Genomic DNA, 12129 nt, shown 5'->3' on the forward strand with positions numbered 1-12129 from the left:
GACATACCAGATATAGTGGATAGGTGGAATACACTTAGAAAGGAGTTGCTTTGAAGGTCCTCAGCATTCACCTGGAACCCATAAAGTCTCATTCTATCATGTTAAACATGAGCACGGAAAGCTCCAGCAGAATGTTACTTCAGTTGATGTATCAGTATTCCTCTGAGCTGAACACCACTTAGAGGAAGCATTGAGTTTGGTAAGGGTGCAAAATGTATACCAGGTGTAGGACTGCAATTTCCTTCATCAAAAGTGGCTTAATAGTACCATCACTGACTGAGCCAGTGACAATTAAATAGCATAGAAGCTGGACTGCAACAGCAACACATGGTGAGGGAAGCAATGAGAGTAATAACATACTTGAGATCATTCTCACCTTTTATTCATTTTCACTCACATCAGTTATTCACTCTTATTTCACAGAAGAATTACACTTCAGTGGTCCTCTTTCTTTGTAGTTCTAACAGTTTCTGGAGTACATGTAATTCAATTTTAGTCTGAACCATGCTTAACTAATACCGTTATGTCAGAAGACAGTGTGACCACTTCCAGGAATGCTGCATTTGGGTCATCATAACAATATTCATAGTTGTTATAGCCATAGTACAAGATTAAAAAGCTGCCATGCAAATTCTGTCCGTGAAATCTGACAAGGTAGAAATCTAATCAGGAGAGACAGGAATCCATCTTGGACAGATTGATGGAGGAAATTGGGAAAAGCTTTCATGTTACACCTGCACCATGTACTGCAGACACAATGCATGACCATGTCTCAAACGCTAAAGGAAATAGTGCTCAGTCATGGCAAGAGAGACACTTTTCAGTTATGGGGTCCCAGCACTGCAAGTCAATGGCAGCCTCCAAGATCAGTCCAGGGGATTGGGCATGGTCACACAGCCATTCTGGGCAGTCGGGGTCAGGTTTCTCTCCTCCTACATAGTGAAGAGCTGAATGTCAGGCAGCCCACCATCACTCTTCACTCTTCCTGCCTTATTATGGGCTACTCTCTCATCAACTGGGAAAAAGCAAGGGATTGAGTGAGATGAAGTTGTGTGCAAGAACTCTTAGTTCTGGTGCAGGTGGGGAAAAAGTGATGAGGTGCCCCAGGTGAGTGAGTAGCAGAAATGTGAAGGCCATTGACCTTCTTTCTACACTGCTGAGTGTTCCACTGGATGACTGAGACTGCACTAACCAGGCAGTCAAACTCCTACCAGTTTTGCCAGTTCTGCTGTCTTGGCATGTCATGTTGATCCTGAAGGCAGTGGACAGCCCCCAGGCCTCTACTCCACTCCATCCACCAGGACATCAAGATCCCTGTTGGCAAAGTGGGGTGGCAATTTCCCCTTCCGCGCCATCTCCAGGACAAATATCATCAATCGTGCAGGGCAACTTTGGATTGACAGCGTGTGCAATGGTATGTTAAGTAGGGCACCAGTGCCAGGGATGACAAATATTCAGGGATATCCCTACAGTGGCAAGTTATTCAAGCTACAGTGAGTGGGAGATTCAGATTAGCATCAGATTAGAGATGCACCATTAGGGTGCTACAATGATAAGGTATCTAGTAAATGAGGCAAAGTTGGGTCAAAAGCCTGAGAAAATTTGCTGGACCCCTTGTACAGAAATCCTCCATGAAACTTGACAGTAATGACATTTTGTCAAACTTTGATAAGGTTCAGCCCTGGGACATCCGCAGTAGGAATGTGTCCAGGCATTATCTGTTTGTTGAATTAAACAGAAGTGTGAGGGACAATAATTTCATTGAGAATTCTCCATGGCTACCCCTCCACCAATCAGATTCCACTTATCATTTTCTCAGCATAAATTTTGTACCTTTTAATATTTGAAATGTTTGCTTTGAAAAGGACAAAATGAAAAGCTTTGGCATTATATCTCCTTTCTTCAGCAATAGCTGACTTAAAGTCATAGAGTCATAGAGATGTACAGCACAGAAACAGAACCTTCCGTTCACCTGCCAACCAGTCCCATTTGCCAGCACTTGGCCCATATCCCTCTAAACCCTTCCTATTCATATACCTATCCAGATGCCTTTTTAATGCTGCAATTGTACCAGCCTCCACCACTTCCTCTAGCAACTCATTCCATAGATGTATCACCCTCTGTGGGAAAATGTCACCCATTAGGTCTCTTTCCCCTCTCACCCTGAACCTATGCCCTCTAGTTCTGGACTCCCCCACCCCAGGTAAATGACTTTGCCTCTTTATCCTATCCATGCCCCTCATAATTTTATAAACCTCTATAAGGTCACTCCTCAGCCTCCAAAGCTCCAGGGAAAATAGCCTCAGCCTATTCAGCCTCTCCCTTTGGCTCAAATCTTCACAATAATTAAATTATAAAGAAGCATGTTCAAACAGTTTTAATTTGTATACAGTATTGTCCAAGCATGTTGTTTTCCAGCATTTGAAAGAGTCAGGCAAATGAGATTGATAACCACTTAGTGAGCAATGTCCTAAAATATACCTCTTTTAAGCATGAGAGAACATCAACACTGCTGCAACACTTAAAAACGATATAGATTTAAGTTTGGGGGACTTGCTCTGCTAATGGAGACTGTCATTCATGAACACTGAGATGTTTTTAAAAACTGAATTAATGGGATTGCTGGCTAGGTTCAGCATTTATTGCCCATCCCAGAGGACAGTTAAGAGTCACGTGGGTCTGGAGTCACATGTAGCTCAGACCAGGTAAGGATGGAAATTTCCTTCCCTAACAAGTGTTAATGAACCAGATGGATTCTTTTCCAAGTGAATTCATGGTCATTCTTAGACTTTTTTATTTCAAGACTTTTATTGAATTCACATGTCACCAGCTGTTGTGGTAAGATTTGAACCTGGGTCTCCAAATTAACAATCCAGCAATAACACCATTAGGCCATTGTCTCCCTTTTGTGTCTAAACATCTTGAACTGCAACGTTTTTATGGCTCGCTGATGCTGCAAACACTCGAGTTATCTGGACACATTTAATCTCCCATACTGTGGAAATGTATCGTATACCTGTGAGAGTCTTTTTGTGGTTTAAGAGTTTAGGGAAATTATGTTACTCAAAGTTTTTCCTTTGAGTCCTACAAAGGAAGACCGAACGTGAGCATACTTTCTTGAGGCAAAATATCTGGATGGGATTTGTCCTTTGGGCAGCAATGTTTTGTTTTATTCCTAATATGCAAATACAGACAGGTTGGTACATTAGAATTGCATATGAAGTAAGGAAATGACCCTCAATCAAAGACAATGGAATACATTTCACGTAAGAAATTTTAAATTACTTGAAATAATAATGAAAATGACTTGAAGAGAATGTAGTTATCAGCCTTTCTGTGCCTTACATAATTACCAAGTTATAGACTTTAGCTTTTATCTTCAACAATGCCTGTGAAATTTTAAAGCTAAGCACAATGCTTATGTATGTAAGGACATATTTGTCTCAAAATGTTTTTCTTTTGCCATCATTTTTCACATTCTGAATTCTGACATTCTGTCGGCAAATTGTAATAATGGCATAGCCTAACTGTTGCTTAATTTTCATCAATGTCAGTCTTACAATCAGGATTAATTCAAAGCGTAAATCTCAAGTGGACATAGAAAGCAAGCCTTGATTTTGAAGGAAAAATAGCCTAAGACAGCACAACAAAGCAACAGCAGGGGGTGATGATTTTTGATTTTTGTAGCTTCTAAATTGGTCTGGCGATTTGGGTTGGAAATAGCATTAAGGGGCTTACAATGATGCTCAGAGCTATAGCCTGATTTCAGACACTGTCTGACTGTATGCACTCAATCCATTGACATTTCACCCTTGGCTTAGCATTTAAATACCCTGCTGTTTAACACCATTAGATTGTCAGCTCCAGATTAGTCAGTTTAGTGAAGCTGTCGAATTGAAAGGACACACTGGAAAGCAGTCCTTACATAATTAATATCGCCCAAACCTCTATAATCTTCTCTTCTCTACATCTTTGCATGTAGGAAATGTGACAGGCACTCAACAAACAAATGCAAGTTCCTTGCAAACCACAAACTATTTTGACTTATGACTATATTGTGTTCTTTCACTGTCACTGGGTTAAAATCTTGGATTTCTCTTCCTAATAGCACTGCAAGAGTAATTATATTAGATAGGTTGCAATGGTTCAAGGAGATAGCTCTCTACCATCCTTTTGAGGGGGCATAGCTTTAAATTGAGGGATGACAGATATAGGACAGATGTCAGAGGTAGTTTCTTTACTCAGAGAGTAGTAGGGGCGTGAAACGCACTGCCTGCAACAGTAGTAGACTCACCAACTTTAAGGGCATTCAAATAGTCATTGGATAAACATATGGATGAAAATGGAATAGTGTAGGATAGATAGGCTTCAGATTGGTTCCATAGGTCAGTGCAACAGCGAGGGCCGAAGGGCCTGTACTGTCCTGTAATTTTCTATGTTCTGTGCTCTAATAGGTAACAGATATTCATTTCCAAGGAAAGTATTTTAAAGAACAATTCTCCAATTTCATAAGTATTTTAAGCAACAACCAATTGATGAGTGAAATGGCTTGTTTTTATCCTGCGTTTTCCTTTATTGAAAAGTGAAGGTCAAAAGTACAAGCCTACATTAACATCATTTAAAAAAATGGAGATATGGCAAACTAGGATAGTTTTATAAATTTAGCCTGAACATATAATTTTGCCAAAATAGGGTTGAGCTCTTGATTCAAATAATCTCATGACTTTGTATTGTGTAAATCACTGCAGGATGGACACCAATGCAATAACAGAATTGATTTTGATCATAAATTTAGCAGAGAATTTTTAGACTCATCCCATTTTCAGCCACTCAAGTCCACTTTCAGGACTGATGGGTAGCCTAAGAAGGCATTAGGTTGATAAAGCGCAATGCATTGTAAGGACAGCCAGCAGTCATTCCTATGTCTGCAGTAAAAGCGCTACTAAGGGGAATGCGCCATTACTGGCAGGGATACAATGGAGACTTGATCAATCCAATGCGAGTGACTGCTCCTCCATTAACCCCTGCGATAAATAGCTGGATCTGGGACTACACCAGCAAACATCTGACATGTTATTCTCTAATGCTGTTCCCCCACCTCATCTCTAAAGCCACAGCTAAAGACCTGGCCATAATGTCTCCCCATTGTTTGTCATTCAGTTCAAGAATAAAAGTCACAAGGAGCTAGAGAGTAATCAATTCATATGACAAAGCTTTCTGAAACAGTAATTTCTTCCTCAAGTTTAACAACATAATTCTCCAGTTTAATGGAATCTTTCTGAATTTTTGTTAGATTTGCTAATCCACCAGTTGATGTGGATGGACTTGAAACTGGACCTGAAATGTTAACTCTGATTTCTCTTCACAGATGCTGCCAGACTTGCTGAGCTTTTCCAGCAATTTCTGTTTTTGCCACCATTTTGTGTGTCCAATTATAATTTCTGCTTCATGTCACTGTCAGTACTTAAGTCTGTAAAATTTGATGACAGCAATTCAAGACACATACTGCTGTTGATTATCTCAATTTATTTATCAGTTACTTGATCTAGGTTCCCAAGTAAAGAATTTTGGCAAAGGGACAAGTCTAATTCCACTGCTACCAAGCTCACAGCTTGGATTTTGCACAAGGGCACGGGAAACCTTTATATCTTATACCTAATACAATTGAACAGTATTTTTACAGACGACAATGTGTGCAGGGCTGTCACTGAGAACTTGGATTAAGCTACTGGTGTATCTCATATTCCTGCCTGGATAGTCACATAGAAGTATAAGGATGACTTAGCAATTTGAAATCTGAATTGGGCAGGTCCAAACTACTCCAGAGTGCTGTTGGTTATTCAGTAATGGGGATGAGAAAAGTACGTACATTTCTTCCCATTTGGTGCCAGATAATGCTGTTTGATTAGTTCCTGCATAGGGAACTGCAACCTACTCAGTTTTCAAAGGTATATCTATAAATCTATTTTAAAATACATGATTCTAACAGCGTAGCATGAAATATATCTATGCAGAATACAATCCATGCTTGGGATTGCATTGTTTATTGTTAAAGTCCATAAAGCATTGAACTCTCAAGTTTATCTAATTATTGTGTACCATATTCTCAGAGCTGCTGATGTGCTGACAAGTGTTTGGGGCCATGCAACACTGGATAAACCGTAATGGCAGTGGAAGATTGCAGTTAATTGTCACCTCAACTGTTTTCCCATCACTGCTGCAGACTCAGTCCTCCCCATTGAGAAATGGTTGGATCTGGGACCACGTCAGGAAACAGGTGGAACCATTATTCTCTAATCCTGCTCCCTCATCTCATCTCCAAAGTCACCTCCAAAGCCACTTTCGAGGTGCCTCTATGTCAGCCCATCCACTTTTTCTGATATTAATTCATGGAATGTGGGCATTGCTGGCTGGGACAGCATTTATTGTCCATCTCTAATTGCCCTTGAGAAGGTGGGAAGAAGCCTCCTTTTGAGCCTCTGCAGTCTTTGTGGTGCAGGTACATCTGTCTTTTTGTCAACCTTCAGACTTAACCATCCTAATATTTGCCCAGTTCCCACCTTCCATAAACGGGAGATGATCAAAATCTTTGCCATTGTAGTCTAAGTCCTACTGTTTACTCATCGCATTGTGCTCATTGATCTACACTGCCTGCATTTCCACTGCCACATTTATGAAACTCTTAAATAAAACATAAAATGCCGGAGATATTTGGTATGTCGATTGAGTCTAAATTCTGGAACTCCCTAACTTCATTGCGGGTTCACCTATGACATGGATTATAGCAGTCCGAGAGGGTGGCTCACCATCATCTTCTCAAGGGCATATTGGGATAGGAAATAGTTGCCAAGCAAATGACACCAATATCCTGTGAAAGACTAGGAAAAAGGTCTGCCAGTATGTGTGGTAAGTAAATCTGAGTTAATATTTCAGCTCTGTGTGATTGCAAAAGGAACTTTTCATTGTGTATCTGTAACCTTCTCCATCTTGTTTCTGTAAAGATTTCAATCTTTACAACTTCTTGAGGACTCCTGTGTTTACTGAGCTCAGGTTTCATGCACGCCTACTCCCATCATTAAAAAATGGAGAGTCATCCTTAAACTGTGCCTTAGACACTACACTCTGAAATTCTTCAAGTAAATCTCTCAACCTCTCTGCCTCTTTCTTCTAAGACTTAGCATTTGACCAGGGTTATCTGTACCCATTCTATTATCTGATTCTTTCATTCAGTATTATTTTTTGTCATTTTTGTGAAATGCCTTGGGATGTTTAACAATATTAAAAATGTTATACATCTGCAATGCATTATATTGTAGTTGTAATTTACCTACAATGGAAAAAGAAGAACCACTCCTCATATAACATAGAACATAGAACATAGAACATAGAAGAATACAGCGCAGTACAGGCCCTTCGGCCCTCGATGTTGTGCCGATCAAAGCCCACCTAACCTACACTATAACCCACTATCCTCCATATACCTATCCAATGCCCGCTTAAATACCCATAAAGAGGGAGAGTCCACTACTGCTACTGACAGGGCATTCCATGAACTTACGACTCGCTGAGTGAAGAACCTACTCCTAACATCAGTCCTATATCTACCCCCCCTTAATTTAAAGCTATGCCCCCTTGTAATAGCTGACTCCATACGTGGAAAAAGGTTCTCACTGTCAACCCTATCTAGCCCCCTAATCATCTTGTACACCTCTATCAAGTCACCCCTAAACCTTCTTTTCTCCAATGAAAACAACCCCAAGTGCCTCAGCCTTTCCTCATAGGATCTTCCTACCATACCAGGCAACATCCTGGTAAACTTCCTCTGCACCCGTTCCAGTGCCTCCACATCCTTCCCATAGTATGGCGACCAAAACTGCACACAATATTCCAGATGCGGCCGCACCAGAGTCTTATACAACTGCAGCATGATCTCAGGACTCCGGAACTCAATTCCTCTACCAATAAAAGCCAGTACGCCATATGCCTTCTTCACTGCACTATTTACCTGGGTGGCAACTTTCAGAGATCTGTGTACATGGACACCAAGATCCCTCTGCTCTTCCACACTACCAAGTATCCGACCATTAGCCCAGTACCCCATCTTTTTGTTACTCTTACCAAAGTGAATCACCTCACACTTAGCTACATTGAACTCCATTTGCCACCTTTCTGCCCAGCTCTGCAGCTTCTCTATATCCCGCTGTAACCTGCCACATCCTTCCTCACTGTCTACAACTTCTCCGACTTTCGTATCATCCGCAAACTTACTCACCCAACCTTCTAACCCTTCCTCCAGGTCATTTATAAAAATGACAAACAGCAATGGTCCCAAAACAGATCCTTGTGGAACACCGCTAGTGACGGCACTCCAAGATGAACCTTTGCCATCAACTACTACCCTCTGTCTTCTTCCAGCCAGCCAATTCCTAATCCAAACCTCCAACTCACCCTCAATGCCATATCTCTGTATTTTCTGCAGTAGCCTACCATGGGGGACCTTATCAAACACCTTACTAAAATCCATATATACCACATCTACCGCTTTCCCCTCATCTACCTCCTTAGTCACCTTCTCAAAGAATTCAATAAGGTTTGTGAGGCACGACCTGCCCTTCACAAAACCATGCTGACTATCCTTGATCACATTATTCTTATCCAGATGTGCATAAATCCTATCCCTTACAATTCTCTCTAAGACTTTGCCCACAATAGAAGTGAGACTCACTGGCCTATAGTTACTAGGATTATCCCTACTCCCCTTCTTGAACAAGGGAACCACGTTTGCTAGCCTCCAGTCCTCTGGCACTACTCCTGTAGACAAAGAGGACACAAAAATCAAGGCCAATGGCTCTGCAATCTCCTCCCTTGCTTCCCAGAGAATCCTAGGATAAATGCCATCAGGCCCAGGGGACTTATCTATTTTCACCCTTGCCAGAATTTCCAACACCTCTTCTCTACATATCTCAAAGCCATCCATTCTACTTATTCGTGCCTCAGTATTCATATCGACAACAATGTCCTGTTCCTGAGTGAATACTGACGAAAAGTATTCATTCAGTGCCTCCCCAATCTCTTCAGCCTCCACACGCAACTTCCCATTACTATCCTTGATTGGACCTATTCCTACCCTAGTCATTCTTTTATTCCTAACATACCTATAGAAAGCCTTAGGGTTTTCCCTAATCCTACCAACTAAGGACCTTTCATGTCCCCTCCTTGCTGCTCTTAGCTCTCTCTTCAGGTCCTTCCGGGCTACCTTATAACTCTCAATCGCCCCTATTGAACCTTCACGCCTCATCTTTACAAAGGTCGCCCTCTTCCATTTAACAAGGGATTCCAATTCCTTATTAAACTACGGCTCCCTCACACGACCCTTTCCTCCCTGCCTGATAGGTACGTACTTATCAAGGACACTCAATAGTTGCTCCTTGAACAAGTTCCACATATCAATTACGCTCTTGCCTTGGAATCTACTTTTCCAATCCACACATCCTAAGTCATGCCTCAACGCATCATAATTTCCCTGCCCCCAGCTATAACTCTTGCCCTGTAGTACACACTTATCCCTCTCCATCACTAGAGTAAAAATCACCGAATTGTGGTCACTGTCCCCAAAGTGCTCACCTACCTCTAGTTCTAATACCTGGCCTGGTTCGTTACCCAGAACCAAATCCAGTATGGCCTCATCTCTTGTTGGCTTATCTACATATTGTGTCAGGAAACTCTCCTGCACACATTGCACAAACACTGACCCATCTAACGAACTTGAGCTATAGCTTTCCCAATCAATATCAGGAAAGTTAAAGTCTCCCATAACAATCACCCTATTACTGTCACTCTTCTCCTGAATCATCTTCACAATCCTTTCTTCAACGATTCTAGGACTATTAGGAGGCCTGTAAAAGACTCCTAACAGGGTGACCTCACCTCTCCTATTCCCAACCTCAACCCAAACTACCTCAGATGGCAAATCTTCGTCCATCTTCCTTTCCACCGCTGAAATACTATCTTTGACAAGCAAAGCCACCCCCCCCCCTCTTTTACCCCCACCTCTGACCCTACTAAAACATTTAAACCCTGGAACCTGCAACAGCCAATCCTGTCCCTGATCTAGCCATGTCTCCGTAATAGCCACAACATCGAAGTCCCAGGTACCAACCCACGCTGCAAGTTCACCTACCTTATTTCGTATACTTCTGGCATTAAAGTATACACACTTCAAGCCACTCTTCTGTTTACAGGCACCCTCCTTTAAGATTGATGCCATATTCCTAACCTCCCTACACTCCAGGTCCTGCACCCTAAAGCTACAGTCTGGGTTCCCATGCCCCTGCAGAGTTAGTTTAAACGCCCCCCAAGAGCACTAGCAAACCTCCCCCCAAGGATACTGGTGCCCCTCAGGTTCAGGTGCAGACCATCCTGTTTATAGAGGTCCCACCTTCCCCAGAAAGAACCCCAGTTATCCAAGTACCGAAATCCCTCCCTCCTGCACCATCCCTGTAGCCACGCATTTAACTGTTCTCTCTCCCTATTCCTCGACTCTCTATCACGTGGCACGGGTAACAAACCAGAGACAACAACTCTGTTCGTTCTAACTCTGAGCTTCCAACCTAGCTCCCTAAAAGCCTGTCTAACATCCTCAGCACTCCTCCTACCTTTGTCATTGGTGCCAATATGGACCACGACTTCAGGCTGCTCCCCCTCCCCCTTAAGGACCCGGAAAACACGATCAGAGACATCACGTACCCTTGCACCTGGGAGGCAACATACCAAACGTGAGTCTCTCTCGTTCCCACAAAACCGCCTATCTGTGCCCCGAACTATCGAGTCCCCAATTATTATTGCTCTGCTCTTCTCCACCCTTCCCTTCTGAGTAGCGGGGACAGGCTCCGTGCCAGAGGCCTGAGCCCCGTCACTTACCCCTGGTAAGTCGTCCCCCCCACAAGTATCCAAAACGGTATACTTGTTCTTGAGGGGAACGACCGCAGGGGGTCCCTGCACTGGCTGCTTCCTCCCAGTCCCCCTCACTGTCACCCATCTATCTGCCATCTTTGGAGTTACTACTTCCCTATAGCTCCGTTCTATGACCCCCTCTGCCTCCCGAATGATCCGAAGTTCATCCAACTCCAGCTCCAGTTCCCTAACACGGTCTTGGAGGAGCTGGAGATGGGTGCACTTCCTGCAAGTGTAATCAGCAGGGACGTCCATGGCATCCCTCACCTCATACATATTGCAGGAGGAACATTGCACTGCCTTCACTGCCATCCCTCTAAAGCTAAACTTTATTTTAAAACAAAACAGGGTCTAAAGAATACAACAAGCAAAATTCAGCACTTACCTACTTACCACAACGGATCTTATTATTAGGTTAGAGGAGGAGGGCGGGTGGGAGGCACTACCTCCGTAATACAACTTTACTATGAACATTCTTACACTATTTTTTCCCATCTGCAAAACAGATCAAATTGTATGGTATCTAAATTTATATTATGTTCATTCAGAAATTACTTCTTATTTTCTACATTGTGTTGTTATTAAGGAGTTGTCATCTCCTAACAGGAATGTCAACACATAACAGTTGTCAAAACAAAACATGATTGATTTAAATAATCAGCAAATGAAATCTGTTACTGTGTTATTCAAGAAATGTAATATTGCATTTTTCTTTTCTTACTTGGTCTTGGGACATGGGTGTCTCTGACTGGCCCAGCATTTATTGTGCACCTTTAATTGCTCAAGAGAAGGTGACAATGAGCTGCTGTTTTAAATTGCTTGAGTGCTCTGAAAGTAGGTACACCCCCTTGATTGTTCAGAACAGAGTTCCAGGTTTGTGATCTAGTGAGAGTTTCTGGTCAATGGTAACCCAGAGGATGTTGATAGCAGGAGATTTAAGTTGATGATACTCAGAGATAGTAGGGGCATGGAATGCATTGCCTGCAACAGTAGACTTGCCATCTTTAAGGGTATTTAAATTGTCATTGGATAGGCATATGGATGAGAATGGAATTGTGTAGGTTAGATGGGCTTCAGATTGGTTCCACAGGTCGGCGCAACATCGAGGGCCGAAGGACCTGTACTGAGCTGTAATGTTCTATGTTCGATGGTAATACCATAGAATGTAACGCGGAG

Source organism: Chiloscyllium punctatum, chromosome 26 (genome assembly GCF_047496795.1).
Source record: "Chiloscyllium punctatum isolate Juve2018m chromosome 26, sChiPun1.3, whole genome shotgun sequence".
Taxonomy (NCBI): Eukaryota; Metazoa; Chordata; class Chondrichthyes; order Orectolobiformes; family Hemiscylliidae; genus Chiloscyllium; species Chiloscyllium punctatum.